Source organism: Elephas maximus, chromosome 23, assembly GCF_024166365.1.
Source record: "Elephas maximus indicus isolate mEleMax1 chromosome 23, mEleMax1 primary haplotype, whole genome shotgun sequence".
NCBI classification, from domain to species: domain Eukaryota; kingdom Metazoa; phylum Chordata; class Mammalia; order Proboscidea; family Elephantidae; genus Elephas; species Elephas maximus.
This window is the reverse complement of record NC_064841.1, coordinates 21,186,334-21,203,713: the sequence shown is the minus strand read 5'-3', so window position 1 is coordinate 21,203,713 and position 17,380 is coordinate 21,186,334. Positions and strand designations below refer to the sequence as shown.

The 17,380-nt window shown below is 40.8% G+C and overlaps 1 protein-coding gene across 3 annotated transcripts in view; it reads left to right on the top strand.

Annotated features, from left to right (window-relative positions):
* KCNMB2 (potassium calcium-activated channel subfamily M regulatory beta subunit 2) overlaps positions 1 to 17,380 on the top strand; it is a 526,027-nt gene that overhangs the window by 139,615 nt on the left and 369,032 nt on the right. For all 3 annotated transcript variants that reach the window (XM_049867403.1, XM_049867404.1, XM_049867406.1), the window contains one exon: positions 13,170 to 13,285. The gene's annotated coding sequence lies outside the window, so the exon portion shown is untranslated. The remainder of the gene's footprint in view (positions 1 to 13,169; positions 13,286 to 17,380) is intronic.

Here is a 17,380-nt window from a genome sequence, read left to right as displayed (position 1 = left end):
AGATGAAACTGACATGGCTTTGAGTGTTGGCCATGGACAAGGAATATAGTGAACAATAGATACAAGATGCTAGCGAGCAAGGGCCTGGTTTATTTTCTTCACTGCTGAAACAATAGCAATTTCTTGCACATAGCAGATGTTCAACAATCTCTTCTTTTCTTTTGTTTTTTTGAGGAACAGTTTATGTATCGTAAACTTTGCCTTGTATGCAAGTTTAGGCAATTGTATACAATAGTGTAACTACTACCGCAATCAAGATATACAACACTTCCATCACACCCCAAAATTTCCTTATGCTGCCCTGTTATGGTTAATTTCTCACCTCCAGCCCCTAGCAACCACTGACCTGTTTTCTCTATGTGTTGTTTTGTTTATTCCAGAATGTCATATAAATTATACGAAGTAATCTTTGGAGTCTCGCTTCTTTCACTTAGCGATATGCATTTGAAATTGATCAAGAGGTTGCATTTATCAGTAGTTCATTCCTTTTTATTCCTGAATAGTATTTGGTGGCATGAATGTATTACAGTTTATTTAATCCCCTTTTGGAGCCCTGATAGTGCAGAGGTTAAGAGCTTGTTTGCTAACCAAAAGGTTGGCAGTTCAAATCCACCAGCCTCTCTTTGGAAACCCTATGGAATGGTTCTACTCTGTCCAGTAGGGTTGTTATGAGTCGGAATCAACTCGAAGGCAAAGGGTTTGGTTTGATTTTTTGATTTATTCCCCAGTTAAACGTCATTTGGGTTGCTTCCTCTTTGAGGGATTAAAAATCACCTGTGTTTTGTGTGCACATAATTTTTCTTTTTATTTGGGTAAATACCGAAGAGCGTAGTGCTGGGTCATGTGATAAGTGTATATTTAACTTAATAAGAAACTGGCAAACCATTTTCCGAAGTGGGTATACCATTTTACATTCCCAGGAGCAATGGATGAGACCTCCAGTTGTTTCACATCCTCACAAGCACTTAACATTGTCAATTTTTTAAACCACTCTAATCTGTGTCTAACGGTACTTCATGGGTTTAATTTGCATTTTCCCGAAGACTAATGATGTTGAACATCTTTGCATATGATTTTCCTCTAATATATATTTTTGCTAAAGTGTCAAAATATTTGTCATATAATTTTTCAATGATAATTTGATGACTCTATAACTAAATTGATACTACAGATATTCAGAATAGACTATCTCCACCTGGTATAATTGGACCCTGCTAATGAGAGATACAAGTAAAATTTTGATGAAGATCATTCCAAAACAGTCACAGCAATACACTGGCAGGGAACTGCCAGAAATTCAAGCCAGATTTGGAAGAGGATGTGGAACAAGGGATGTCATTGCTGATGCCAGATGGATCCTGGCTGAAGGCAGAGAATACAAGAAAGATGTTTACCTGTGTTTTATTGACTATACAAAGATGTTCAGCTGTGTGGATCATAACAAATTATGGATAACATTGCAACCAATGGGAATTCCAGAACACTTAACTGTGCTTGTGAGGAACCTTTACACAGACCAAGAGGCAATTGTTCAAATAGAGTAAGGGGATACTATGTGGTTTAAAATCAGGAAGGGCATGAGTCAGGGTTGTATCCTTTTGCCATACTTATTCAATCTGTATGTTGAGCAAATAATCTGAGAAGCTGGACTATATAAAGAAGAGTGTGGCACTAGGATTGGAGGAAAACTCATTAACAACTTGTGATATGCAGATGACCCAGCCTTGGTTACTGACCAAAGTGGAGAGGACTTGAAGCACTTGCTGATGAAGATCAAATACTACATACAGCCTTCAGTATGGATTATACCTCAACATAAAGAAAACAAAAATCCTCACAACTGGACCAATAAGCAACATCATGATAAAATAAACGGACAAAATATTGAAGTTATTAAGGATTTCATTTTACTTGGATTCATAATCAACACCCATGGAAGCAGCAGTTGAGAAATCAAAGAACATATTGCATTGGGCAAATTCGCTGCAAAAGACCTCTTTAAAATGTTAAAAAGCAAAGCTGTCATTCTGAGGACTAAAGTATGCGTGACCCAGGCCGTAGTATTTTCAGTCACCTCATATGAGTGCAAAAGTTGGACAGTGAATAAGGAAGACCAAAGAAGAATTGATGCCTTTGAAGTACGGTGTTGGCAAAGAATATTGAATATACCATGGACTACCAGAAGAATGAACAGACCTGTCTTGGAAGAAGTATAGCCAGAATGCTCCTTGGAAGTGAGGATGGTGAGGCTTCGTTTCATGTACTTTGGACATGTTATCAGGAGGGACCAGTCCCTGGAGAAGGATATCATGCATGGTAAAGTAGAGGGTCAGCAAAAAAGAGGAAGACCCTCAATCAGATGGATTGACACAATGGTTGCAACAATGGTCTCAAACATAGCAACAATTGTGAGGATGGTGTAGGACCTGCCAGTCTTTCATTCTGTTGTACATAGGGTCACTGTGAGTTGGAAGCAACTTGATGGTAACTACCAACAACAATGGGAGAAGGTTCGAGATGACCCCAAACATTCTAGGTGAATGTTGATTAAGAGGGTTTAACTCAATGACGTACTAGGTATAGCCAAAGGTGGCTGCTCTCATGCTTTCCAATTAATTACTGCCATTCCATAGTTTGTCCCAGAATTTGAAATACATGGAATTATATAACTTAATAGTGCTCTCCTGAAATGGTCTGCATTTGCATAAACAGACAAAGCCCTACCGGGCTTTTACTTCCTGCTCATAAGAAACATAAATAAATCTCAAAAAACAATCCTACATCATTCCCCAGTAAACCCTGGCAGTGGCTTAGTGTTCAGCCTCCAAATCAGTAGTAAATAAAATACCAAATCAGGAGAAAGAGGAATGAGAGCCTGAGAACTATACACCATGGGAATTAATTAAATGGATGACCCTTTGTAATCACCTTCCCTTCAGCGAAGGATGCTGAAAAGCTAGGTCAGGAGATTATACTTTGCTGCCTCCTGAATCATTGAAGAACCAAAGGTTCTTGGACAGTAGGGGGTAGCTGGTAGCTGATGGAGGAAGAAGAATAGCTTTCTTCACTTGGAACTGCCAGGTTGTAAAAATAACATCATGAGTTGCATCTGAGCCAAGACGAATCAGGACATCACTGGGCCTCTTGCTGCAGTTGGGATGAAGCTTACAGAACGGCCAGAACAGTTGATAGTCCAGGGAAGCTGGAGCCAAAAAGTGGACACAGTGCCTGCCAGCATTTGGGTACTCTTCAACTAACCTTGGTCTCCAGTTCAAACACCTCTGGTAGAACAATAGACGCAGGGCAAACCGGGGAAGAAAACAAAATCTGGGGTCAGCACCATAGCATTGCTGTGGGGAAATGTTGGTTAAGAAAAATACACTGTGCCTTGAATCAGTCCAGGCAATATTATAAGAAGGCTGGTGGGTATGAATTGCCTCCATCTTCAATTGGTTTTTCCATGGGAGGAAACAACAGTGTGGAGACCTCAAGGATCATTGACTCCAGCCCTCGTCCCCTCAATAATACAAATGATGATAGGTCAGAAGAGAGGTTCGTGACTCTCCATAGTCAGAAAGTTACTTAGAGACATCACTGGAGTTAGAACTCGAGTCTGGTGATTTTCAATTCAATTGCCTTCCCTGGTAGCTATGAAAAATGCAGCCCAGCACAGGATCTGTGACTGGGCACTTCCTAAAATGCTATTTAGGGCTCTTGATCAAGATTTTGCTTTACGAGCTGCTGTTGAGTTGACTCTGACACATAGTGACCCTTGCGTGTCAGACTCTGTAAGGTTTACGATGGATGATTTTTTTCAGAGGTAAATTGCCAGGCCTTTCTTCTGAGGTGCCTCTGGGTGAACTCCAACCTCCAAACTTATAGGTTAGCAGCTGAGTGCTTAACAGTTTGCACCACCCAGGGACCCCAAGTTTTTGTTTTACTCCAACCCCATCTCTGCCACCCAAAATAAATAAACTGTCAGAGAACTCATCTTTTAATAATTCAAGAAAATCATTTTAGGCTTAACATGAAGAACACTGGACTCAGTGTCAAGGTTAGAAAGAGGGAGAGGGAAGAGAAGAAACACGATTAATAGAGAAGAATGTCTGTAACGTTGTCTGGTTGAAACGTCTGCTTGTGTTGGGATCCCAGATTTGCCATGTATTAGTCCCATGAATGGGGAAAATTATTTAATACCCCTGACATTCAGTCGCCATGTTTCTAATATCGGCATAATAGTACTTTCCTCATAGGGCTGTTGTTTAATTGATTCTCCTAATTTTCAGGATTGTGTACATTCTAGGCCATAAGCTCGGAAACTGCAAGACAAAAAGGTGTCTCTTCTGGAAGCAACTATTTTGTACCATATTAAATGATTTTACTTATTATTTATGTATTAAGATGAATACATAAGAAATGGAGAAGACCGCAAATTCAGAAGAATTTTTAATACAAAGTACAGAATTTCCAAAAAGTTGGAGGCCACAGCAAGTTCCTTTGGCTGTGCCTTTAGACACCTTCTCTCTACTTCCCAAAACAAAGCAAAACAAAACAAAGAAACAAACACATTCCTGTGAAGTGTTGTTGGTTATTCATTGATTAGAGTTTGTGAAAAGAGTCAGTCTGCTTGGCACAAGGCATCAGTATATTTCTTTCCTCCCTCTGGCGAGGAGTTTCTAAGGTGGGAGAGGTGATGTACATACTTGACACGACTCAAAAATAATACACAATGACTCACCAAAATTACAAAATACCAGCATAAATGGAACCGCAGGTGACAAGGAAACCGTAGATAGCAGTGGGGCAGAAGCAAGCTGAGCTAGAGGTCTGCTGGGTGTTCAAAGAGTTGCAGGGCTGGAACAGAGAGAGCAGTACACAGAGAGAAGCCCATACTTGGCCGGGCTTGGTTCACAGCAGAAATGACAGCTTAAAGATCTACAACAGTCCCCACTGCTGAAAAGCAGGGGCCTAACTATGGAAAATAGCACCTAGGGCAATTAGTGTTAAATTGCTGGATGATCTCTCACAGCTGGTGATGGAAACTGTGATGGCCAATAAAAGATGGTGCCCCAGCTCAAGCTGCACCCAGGACATGTGCCCTACCTGGCTCCCTGCCCCTTAGTCAGACCTCTGCTGAGAGGGCACAGTTTTCATATCCACAAGGGCTTGTCCCTGAACTAGATAACTGCCCATGGTTATTCTTCTTCCGTAAACCAAAGCCGTCATTTACCACCTCCTCATACAGCTGCTTCAGGTGCTGTAGGAGAGACAGGCCTGAGAAAGAAAATGATTGGCCAGGATTGTATCCTTCCAAAATTGTTTGCTGCCAGTGAGATATCAGACACATGCTGAAGGCACTGTGTGACCCTGCCCCCATATTGGGCTCAGACTCCAGTCCAGCGCTGTCTAGAGCCTGCTCTTCATCACCTGACCACACATGTCTGAGCCTCACAGACCTGTGCACAGCCTCCAGGGAGGTGTGGACATGGAGGATTCCCTTGTCCTGCTGTGGTTCTGTAGTAATTAAAGTTTCATTCCCTCCTGCCCTCCTAGTAGTCTCTTGATTTTTGTAATGCCGCTAACAGGCAGATGGCGTGTATGAGCAAACTCTGATTAGAAGTGTTCCTACTGGCTGCAAAGAACCCAGACGAAGCCACCAATTTTTATAAGACAATTATACAATGAAAGATTTAGAGAGGTAGACTTTTCAACAAAGATTTGAACTATTTAGCAAAGAAAAAAAACCAAACCCACTGCCGTCGACTGGATTCTGACTCATAGCGACCCTATAGGACAGAGTAGAACTGCCCTATAGGCTTTCCAAGGAGTGCCTGATGGATTCAAACAGCTGACCTTTTGGTTAGCAGCCAGAGCTCTTAACCACGACACCACCAGGGTTTTAGTTGTACTAATTATCAGAAATCATTTGTCCAGACAATAGCTATTGATTGTTACTTGGAGCAAGGCATGGTTCTAACCTAAGGCTTTGACAGTTGTACCTGTTTACCATTGGCGCCACTCAGCTACCTTCGAAGAAATCACAAGCGCTTTAACATTAAATGACTAACCCATGCTTGTAAAAAAAATAAAAGATTAAAAAATAGCTGAGATTAAAATGAAAATAAATTTCCTTTCCATCACCATTACTCCCATTCCACTATGGACAGGCTATTAATTCTTCAGTCATTTTTCTGTGTGTAATAAGCGTGTGTGTGTTCATGTACAAGTGGCTAAGTAGTGTTTTTTGCTCTTCATAAAATGTTTTACTTGTACTCAGACCTTCAACATGATTTTTTTTTATTTAATAATATACCATGGACATTCTTCCACAAATCATACATATCTATTTGAGTCTCTTGATAATTATATAATATTATTCTAAATTAATGCAGCATATTTTGTTCCATGACTACCCCATCAGTGAATATTTGGGTTATTCCCAGTTTCTTATTTTTACAAATAAACCTTCCATGAACATCCTTATATTTATATTTTTGTGTACTTTTGGAAGTCTCTCTGATGGGTAATTTCTGGAAGTGAGAGTGTTCAGACAATGAGCATAAGTAATTTAAAATAGATGTAAATACTCCTGAATTGTCCCCGGGATGCTACACAAATTTATACTGTAATGTTTTTTGAGTGCTCAGTTCCTCAATCACTTATCAACACTAGATTTTATCAGTCTTTAAAAAAAATTTTACCAGTCTAAAATTTTTAAGAACAAATGAATATCTTAAGCCTTTTTGTTGTTTTAACATTTTCCAGTCACAGTAAGAGTTGATCATTCTTCTACCTGTAGGCCATTTTTGGTTCTGTTTTATAAATTGCCAATTCAATTATTGTTTGCGTAGTTCTTTCATTAGAGTGAGAATCAAAAGATAAAAGCTTTACCTTCTTAATATTGACTTGCAGGAGCTTGGTGTAAAGTAGGGGTATTTGTCCGTGGTCTTCGTCTGTCTTTTGCAAAGATATGTCCAATCCCCACACCTGCTGAGAAGCACAATACTGCTGCACCCACCCCTCTAAGACTGTGGGCTACTCATTACCTACCAGAACCCCTCGTTGTTCTCCTTTCTCCCTACTCCACACTGTGTCTGGGTATTTGTCACACTAATTAAAATTGCATCACAAAGTCATCCCTCTTTGCTCAGGCATTGCCTTTGCGAGTATCATTTTTTAATACTTAATTGCAATTTTATAAAAAATAGTCTATACACATAGCTTAGAGAAGCCAAATAGCACTAAAAGGCTTGTGACGATAACAACAACAAAAAGCAGTTTCCTCCACCATCTGTTCCTAGGCCCAAGTCACACTTTCCAAAAGTAACTACTTTTAGCCATTTAGTTGTGTTTGTGTGTTTCCTGGTATTGGTTTGCGATCGGCTGCTATTCTAACCCACCTTGGCTCTGTGGAAGAAAGGCTTGAGTGAACTGCTTATGCAAAGATTACCAAAACCAAACCAAACCCATTGCCGTTGAGTCAATTCCAACTCATAGCAACCATATAGGACAGAATAGAACTGCCCCATAGGGTTACCATGGAGTGGCTGGTGAATTCCAACTGCCCACCTTTTGGTTAGCAGCAGAGCTCTTAACCACTGCACCACCAGGCCTCCTCCAAAAAGATTACAGCCAAGAAAACCCAATGGAGCAGTTCAAGTTTATAACACATGGGGTTGCCATGAGTTGGGGGCCGACTCCATGGCAGCTGACTACAACCGCTGCCATGTTATAAAGTGCACACTTATGCCACTATTTCTTAACTTGACACTTTTAAACATTAGCTTAGGTCTTTCTATTAGGGAATAATTTAGTTCTTTCCCACAATGTCTCAGTAAAGTTATATAAAAGTTTCGGGTTAAATTCATATTCAGTGTTTTTCTATTATCATGACAGTCTATATATTACCCAATGTTAAGCTAACTAGGATATTACAATATATCCTTTCTTGCATAATTTTTTTGTTTCTGCGGGTGTTCATAATTACCTTCTTTCTTGTTTTCTTATTCTTCTAAGTACATAATAGTAATCCTTCTCACACTTTACAAATAGACTCTCAACAGAATTTTCTACGTGGCTTAATAAATTTGATACTTTACCAAATTCCCTAGAGACTTCTAACTGAAGTCCTGTATCCTCCTGCCTCATTCTGAAATCATTGCTCCCCAGGTCTGCTGTATAGCTACTATCTGGGAATCCTCTTTCTCTCTTTCCTGAACTACAGTCCCTATTTCTTCGATTTCCACTCTTTCACATTTAGGTTCACTTCCTCTTTTTTGGTAAATACATCTTCCAGAAAATTCCTGGGAAAATAGCGTATCGGAGTGAATGCTTTGAGAACGTTAGTGTCAGAAATTGCCTTTATTCTATCCTAGCATTTGATCATTGATCTGGGTATCACAAGGGAAAGATTAGCCCAAAGGACTAATGGACCACATCTACCATGGCCTCCACCAGACTGAGTCCAGTACAACCAGATGGTGCCCAGCTACCACCACTCACTGCTCTGACAGGGATCACAATAGACGGTCCCAGACGGAGCTGGAGAAAAATGTAGAACAAAATTCTGACTCAAAAAGAAAGACCAGACTTGCTGGCCTGACAGAGACTGGAGAAACCCTGAAAGTATGGCCCCCGGACACCCTTTCAGCTCAATAAGGAAGTCACTCCTGAGGTTCACCCTTCAACCAAAGATTGGACAGGCCCATGAAACAAAATGAGACTAAAGGGGCACACGCCAGCCCAGGGGAAAGGACAAGAGGGCAGGAGGGGACAGGAAAACTGGTAATAGGGAACCCAAGGTTGAGAAAGGAGAGTGTTGACATGTCATGGGGTTGTTAACCAATGTCACAAAACAATACGTACACTGTTTAATGAGAAACTAGTTTGTTCTGTAGACCTTTATGTAAAGTACAATAAAAAACTAAAAATAAAAAGAAGTAAATTGAATGTGTTATACTATGATCTCCCTGGTTTATGAAGTACATTAACACATGGAAAAGGATTGGCAATTAATACAGGAAAAATATTAAGGATTCATTCAAAGAATCACTTTTAATATTTGTCACTGTTGTTATAATGTTGTTCTCAAAATAAAATTTAATAACAAAAAAATAATAATAATCTGGGTATCAAATTCTATACCCAGATGCCCTGTGTCAATCTGTTAATTTTTCAATACATTTCTCCCTTTATTTTTGTTTGCATACTCTGGGGCATTTGCTTAGTTATCTTTCAACTTTTATATTAAAGTTTCTCTTGTAGCTCTCATGGCTTTTATTTCCAAGAGTAAGCTCTTTCTTTTCATTGTTCCTTTTTTATGTAGAATTCTGTTCTTATTTCAGAGATTCAACGTCTCCTCTCTTCCTGAGGATATTTTCTGTTGTTCCACTGAGTTTATTTTTTAAGTTTTCTTCTGTTTCTTTCATTGTTTCTCTTTCCTCCTAGTTAGTTTTTGTTTGTTTGTTTTCTTCTGCCTTTCAGGTTGCATTCTTTAAATAATTCCTGCTCACCTTTCACCCTTTCGTGTATGAATTAAATGTTTAAAAAAAAATTTTTGTTGGTACCATGTGTTTTCACTAATGAAAGGCATGCTGAATCAAGGAACATTTCTGAAATTTTATTTTGAAATATGGATTTTGATATGTATTATGTGGGGCATATATGTCCCTCTGGGCTCTGCATTGCTGTCTAGACCCCTTGACAGGTGTATACAATGTATGGCACTTGAAAATGAGGTATTCATGCAAACAGAGTCACCGTGAGAAACACGGCTTCCAAAAATGTATAGGAGCCTGGAAATATACTTATAAGGCTTATCTCAATCTACAAAAGCCCAAAGAATCAAAAGTTTTATACCATCACATCTCTAGGATGTTAACGCCTCATACAATATCCTGTAAAAACAGTTATTTCTGGCACATGCCTGTTTCTTCCATTTCAAACAGTTGTGCAGATCCCTTCTTGGTGGCAGCATGCACTAAAAATGGGAAAGCAACTTCCCAAGAAACCTGAGAGGTGAAAAATTTAGGTGGGTGAACATGTATCCTATTATTCATATTAATTGTCCCTATGAATCCACTCGACAGCACTGGTTTTTTTGTGTTTTTTAATTTAGTTAAGGACTTAGCAGCACAGCTTTAAAAAACCAATTAGAATTTCCAAGTACAGAGGTGGTTATTGGTCGACGTCAAGTCAATTTCAACTCCTGGTGACCCCATGTGTGCAGAGAAGAACTGCTCCATAGAACTGCTCAAGGCTGTTAACTTTTGGAAGCAGATCACGAGGTCTATCTTCCAAGGTACCTCTGGGTGAGTTCGAACCACCAAACTTTTGGCTAGTAGTCAAGTGCTTAACTGTTTGCACCACCCAAGTGGTAACCCATTGCCATTATGGTAGAACTTTCCAAATAGTGGGTTTCACTGTGAAATTCAATATGGAGCTGGCTTTCCTGAGGGAAAATGCCAAAATATCAGTATTTATATGTCTTTTTAGGAGTCCTAGTGGCACAGCAGTTAAAGCACTCAGCTGCTAAACAAAAAATGTTCAGCAGTTTGAACCCACCAACCACTCCATGGAAGAAAGTTGTGGCAGTCTGTTTCTGTAAAGATTTACAGCCTTGGAAACCCTATGGGGCAGTTCTATTCTGTCCTATATGGTCTCTGTGAGTTGAAATTAACTCGATACAGCAGTGAGTTTAGTTTGGATATATCTTTTTCCTTAAGCTATTCAGTTTTTCAAGAAAGTCTTCCTGTCTCTGCCTGAGAGAACTGGTAAGGCCAAACATCCTGGAAATGTATCAGGGGAAGTAGGCTTGGGCTTTTCCTTTTCAGTACTCAGACTTTTATCTAATCCCCCTGTTTTCAGCCTGGGGCCTTACCCCCATTTTATCTCTCTGAGTCAAGAAATTCTGTGGTCAAATTTCCCCAGAGAATGAGCCCACCAACTCTGAAGAAGTAGGGAGAGGGCATTCACCTCACTTTATGGATTAGGGGAGGGGACCTGGGTATCTAACTACTACTTTCAACCAAATCTCTAGTACTCACCTCATATCTCACTCTCACTCTCCATGGTCCCTGGTGCCTCTACTCTATCAAATCTATTGAAGCATTATAAAGTTTTTCCAGTGTGCTTGTCACTGGTATCCTGTTCTGAGTGTACTCTATCTGCTTTCCATCTTTCAGGTTATTTATTAAATTCACTTATGCACTTTTGTTTCCTCTTCTGTTCTACATGTCCTCCTGGGTTTCTGCTTTGTAAAATCTTTTACTCTTGATTTAGTAAAATGAGGAGAGAGAAGAGAGATAAAGTTATATGTCCAATTTTTCCTGTTTAAATAATAATCCTTCACGTGACGTGTCTTAAATGTAGCTCTCCCTAGGAACAGGAATCATTGGCAAGTCCCTCTTTAGTATAAATTAATTTATCACATCCTTTCCATAAGGATCCTTATAAATGGGCAGGGAAATTTTGGCACCAACAGGAAAAGTACCAAACTGGGAATAAGGAAACAGACTTTAGTCCTTATTCTGCCACTAACTAGCTCATCTCCTTGAGGAAGTCACTTCACCTTTTAGAGGCTCAGTCTCTTCATACCCAAAATGAGGGAATTTAACCATATGAGTGCCGTCTTAGTTAATCTAGTGCTGCTACAATAGAAAGACCACAAGTGGATGGCTTCAACAAATAGATTTACTCTCTCACAGTCTGGTAGACTAGAAGTTTGAATTCAGGGCATCAGCTCCAGGGGAAGGCTCTGTCTCTCTCTTTCGCTCTGTCCACTCTGGTGGAAGGTCCTTGTCATCAACCTTCCCCTGGTTAAGGAGCTTCACAGCTTAGGGACCCCAGGTCCAAAGTATACACTCTGCTCCTAGGGCTGCTTTCTTGGTAATATGAGGTTCCCCTGTCTCTCTGCTCACTTCTATCTTTTATATCTCAAAAGAGATTGACTCAAGATACAATCTATTCTTATTGATTGAGTCCTGCCTCACTAACATAAACCAAAACCACTGCCATTGAGTCAATTCTGACTTACAGCAACCCTATAGGACAGAGTAGTACTGCCTCATAGAGTTTTTAAGGAGCGCCTGGGAGATTTGAACTGCTGACCTCTTGGTTAGAAGCCGTAGCACTTAACCACTACTCCACCAGGGTTTCCCGCTCACTAACATAAAAAAAAAAAAAAAAAAAAAAAAACCTGCCTCTAATTCTACGTCATTAACATCATAGAGGTAGGATTTACAACACGTAGGATAATCACACCAGATGATAAAATGCTGGACAATCACGCAATACTGGGAATCATGGCCTAGCCAATTTGACACAGAGTTTGGGGGAACACAATTCAATCCATAACAAGTGCTAAGGTTTTTGTTTTTGTTTTTTCCGATTTAATAATGTGATGGCTCTTTAAAATGAAAGATAGTGAGACTAGCCGCAGGATAATTCTGGAACATGGGGCATGCCTGAGAGAGGGAAGTAACCCATAAACCCATAGGACACTGCAATTTAGGATGCACATAGGGTGGGCAAGGAAGTGCTGAATTGAGACAGAGAAGATTGACAGTCCTGGATTTCTGGACTTCTGGACTGACAGTTCCGGACTTCAGGATGACACCAGATGGCAGGGAAGGGATAATAGAAATGGGAAGCAAGGGTAACAGAAGACAGGCTGTTTCACAAAGAGGAAAAACAGTGCAGTAGAATCTGGGGGTTTGGAGCCAGGTAGCCCCGTGTTCAAACCTTCAAATGCAGAAAGAACAGTTACATAACCTTGAGCAGGTTACCTGACTCCTAGAGTCTCATTTTCCTCACCTGTAAAAGGTAAAGTACATTTATTTTATAAACTTGTGTGTAGGTTAAGAAATTAACATATTTAATGTGCCTGGCATGTAGTATGGAGTCCTGGTGGTGCAGTGGTGAAAGTGTTCGGCTGTCAACCGAAAGGTCAAAGGTTTGAACCCGCCAGCCCCTCTGTGGCAGAAAGATGTGGCAGTCTGCTTCTGTAAAGATTTACAGCCTTGGAAACCCTACAGGGTAGATCTACTCTGATTTATAGGGTCCCTATGAGGCAGAATCAACTCAATGGCAGTGGGATGGCACATAGTAGACACTTAGTACTTTTTTTAAATCTATTCTTGCTAATTACCATTTTGGAATTCCCCCTGCAGATACTTCTGAACAACTGTTGTAGCACAGACTTACTTTTTGAAGCCTATGATTATCCCCCTCCATGATCTGATGCACAGGAACCCGACGTACCTCAGGGCAAGGACTTGGCCGAAAGGTATGCTGAAATCTGGGATTGTTAAAACGTTTATGTTGCTGGGCAATGGGAGGAAACTGTAAATTTCTGGACCTGGAGCTAAAGAAATGGAGAAGGCTGTGGAGCTCCTCCTGAGGGTCAGATCCAAAAGCTTTGGCTCGTCGTCAGCATCCCAGAGTCCAATTCAGTGGGTGTGGCATAACACTAGAAGTACAGAGAGTGTGTGATCCTCAAATTCAGGCAGCAGAGCAGCTCCATGACTCTGAGTAGCCCTACTCCCAACCTGGTGACTAGGGATAAAAATGCCATCCTTGAAGAGAGAGCTAGCAAGAACAGAGCAAAAGCCTGGGTCTCAACCAAGCTGGCTGAGGCTGTGAGGACACGGTTGCTTGCAGTTGTGGCAGGAGCTTAGAGGCCCAATAAAGAACTGAGGCAGAAGCTCAGCCAGTCAGGCCGGGCTCACATGGCTGGACCCAGGGAAGGCTATGGCACCAAGTGCTTGCACGTGTCCAGGCTCCTGCCAGATTCATCTCATACAGGACAGGCAACAGAGACTAAAGCCAGCTTTCTTCTGTTTCCAATGCACTACCTGCCTTCCCTGGAATGCTTCAAGAGCTGGGCAGGGCCACACCTGCCAGGGGCCCCAGTGAGCTGGCCTGGAGGAGGCAAGGGCAGACAGTACCATTCTATCCAAGTTGGCTTGGCTGCGCCAAAGAGCACAGGCAACAGTTAACAGAAATTTTTTAAAAAGTGGGTAAGGACACTGGAAAAGGAGTGTGATTCTGACAGGTGTTTCATGAGATATTTAAAAGAAAGAAAAATCATTTGGGGAGAATGACTTTACTCTATCCTTTGCCAGATAATCCTCTTCTCCCTACGGGGGGTGGTTGGGAGAGGAAAACAGCTAGTTGGATGTGTTGACTACGAAATTTTTCCAAATACGGAATTAAGGGGATTTCTTGACAGAGTGTGATCCATGGCAGGGAAATTTGCTGAATCCGAGCAGAAGCAATCAGCTTATCTGGGGCTTTATCAGCAACTCCAAGTGTTTGGTTTGGTGAGCACTGGGCTTTCCATGGGGAAGTGAAAGGGCAATTTTCTAAAAGAAACTTTCTTTTACTGCTAGTAATCAAGCTTATTAACATTCTGAAACTTCATTTAAAAATGGAATTTCAAAGAGCTGCTTCTTTGTCAATTCCTCAAGGCTCATTTTGGGCATATCATTTCTGATGGATTAGGTGAGTCAAGTGCATTAGATTATAAGTGTCACACACAACACAGCATGAACAATGTAATTGATCAGGATGTACGTACTAGTGATAAGTGTACCAGAGAAGCTGTTTTCTGGAAGACATGTGCATCCAAATATCTCTTTCTCATCTTTGATTTTTTTTCTTGAACTTCGTTTTCCATCAGTCTCTATTTTTCTCATACTTTTCTTTGTCTCTTGAGCACCTTTTCTGTGTGCTTTACCTTCTCTAGTTTACCCATTGCCCAAAGAGAACTGGTTAATGGAAAAAAAGCTTAATTTCCTAGCTTACCTTGCTCAGGCTCAATATGAATGCTGCAGGAGAAGATGGCACACACGAATGGCTTACTTTTTGGAAACTTAAGAAGTGCTAAAGTAGTATAGCTAGAATTTCTGGGCCTTTCACTGCTGAACCTGTTTCAGTTAAGTTTCTTTGCGAATAACAAAAATTGATTTAGGCTATCTTTAAAAAAATAAAAAATCTATTGAAATAATGTAGGGAAACTCATAGAACCGAAGGGAAAATTGAAGAATGGGTCTTCGAAAAAGACCAGAACCAAAGGATCTTTTGAGACCTAAGTGGTGGAGATAAGTCATGTTCATCAGGACTCCACCATTTTCAGGTGTTATGTTTCTGTTCTATATGCAAATTCCAAGGAGAGAGGTCTAACGGATCTCATTGGGTCACTTCCCATCACTTGGTCAAGGGAAAGAAAAGCTTTTTTATTGATGGTCCCACCAAGTCATATGCTTTGGAGGACAGGTGTTCACAAAGCTACTTGGTCTGCAAACCCCAGCTATCCACTGCAGTACAAAAGGAGCTGGTTGCCATGAGGCTGGATCTGGGCAGTGGAAATCAGAGATCGTGAATAAAATGGTGTACCAGAATCTCAGTAGCATCAGAGCTTACGTGAAATCAAGTGGCTGAAGCCATTACTGGAAGTACTAAGTGATAAGAGAAGCTGGGGATGAGCACCACATCACAAAAACTGAAGTCAAAGGAGGCTAGAACCAACCAGTATTACAGAGAGGGTGGGCACCAAAGGCAGAGAAGTGGGTTCATAACTTAGCCTTTCTAGTTATGTTTCCTCATCTGTAAAAAGAGGATGATAATAATACCTTCTTTTATAGAGTGGGTGTGAGGAATACATGAAATAATGCCTGGAAAGTGCAAACTACAGCATTCAACATTTATTTATCAGCTGATATGTGCTCTCCCTGAGTCTCAAGATTGTCAAATGGACATTATTTGGGTTATTCCTTTGAGAGGTTCATGCCCCAGCTTTTTATCATGGAAGTTTTTTTTTGCCTGAAAGAAGCTGTATTCAGAAACCTTTGTTAGACATTGCAAATCTAGGGGTGGTATGTAAAGGAAACAAAATGGCTCCCTTTTCCCACGCTATGCTAAAGCTGACCATGCCCACGCTAAGCACACTTTTTTCTATCTGTTACTCTCGACTTCAGGGCACCAAATAGAATGAATATGTGACAGAAGTGGGAAGATAAGAAGGAGAAAAGGAGATGAAAAGGCAACAGGACAAGGAGCAGCAGCCGTGATGAAAGCTCTTTGACAGTTTACAGCTTCTTAAACCCAAAACCCAAACCTGTTGCCATTGAGTCAATTGCAACTCATGGTAATCCCGTGTGTCACAGAGTATAACTGAGCACCATACGGTTTTCTAGGCTGCAATCTTTATAGACTCAGACTCACAGCTACCTTACAGGACAGAGTAAAACTGCCGCATAGGCTGTGATCTTTACAGAAGCAGACTGCCACATCTTTCTCCCATGAAGCTACAGGTGGGTTCAAACTGCCAACTGTTAACCACTGTGTTATCAGGTCTTCTTTTTTTTAATCTTTATGAAGCAGATCACCAGGTCTGTCTTCCATTGCACCACTGGATGGGTTCAAACAACCAACTTTTTAGTTATTAGCTGAGAAAAAACCATTCCCCACCCCCCTGAGGGAGCTGTGAAGCTTCCACAACAAAAAATATCACAAGTGGGTGGCTTGAAAGAACAGTAACTTATTTTATCACAGTTCTTTAGGTTAAAAGTCCAAATCAGGACCTCAGCCATGTTGATTCCTTCTGTGGGTCTCTCTCCTGGTTTCTGGTGTCTGTCAGCAACTTTTGGTGTTCTTTTGTTTGTAGACAGTACTAATATATTGTGTATTTTCCCCCATATGTCTCTGTGTCTATTTGCCTTTTTTTAATAACTCAGAAGTGATTAGGTTTAGGACCCACCCTACTCTGTCCTTACCGCATTAGCATAAAGAGAGAAAAATCCTATTTCCAAACAAGGTCACATCCACAGGTAGAGGAATCAAGACTTCGATACATATTTTGGGGGAGACATAATTCAGTCCACTACAAAAACCAAGAGAGAAATTAAATCAACTTGAGAGCTTCTCCTCATGCACAGTCCTCAAGTGGAAAGCATGTCACAGCCAAGGCTCCTTAACAGGCAATGGTCGTCCGAGACATCAGACTCAGGATCATGTCCAAAGCACCAAAACTTGTGGAGCTGCTCAGCTGCCCAGTTGCAGCCTAAGAACTCCAGAGAAATGCTTAGTTCCTCAGCCCCAATTAGTTTCAGTCTGTTGGAATTTCACTTCTGCTGATTGGAGAGTTGCTAACAACTTTCTCGTCTCCAGAGGCTATTTAAGCTTTTTAGGAGGTTGTACTTCTACCAGGTCAACACTAATTGGAGCTGGTACTGATATCTGTAGACCCCGGAGTGGCAGGCCTAGCATTGACTTCAGATCTTCCTTGTGGTCTAATCCAGAAACATTTCTTCCCCTTGTGGCTAACAGTTCTTACCTTCTTTTTCCTCTCTAAGACTGCTTATAAAATTTAGCTCATTAA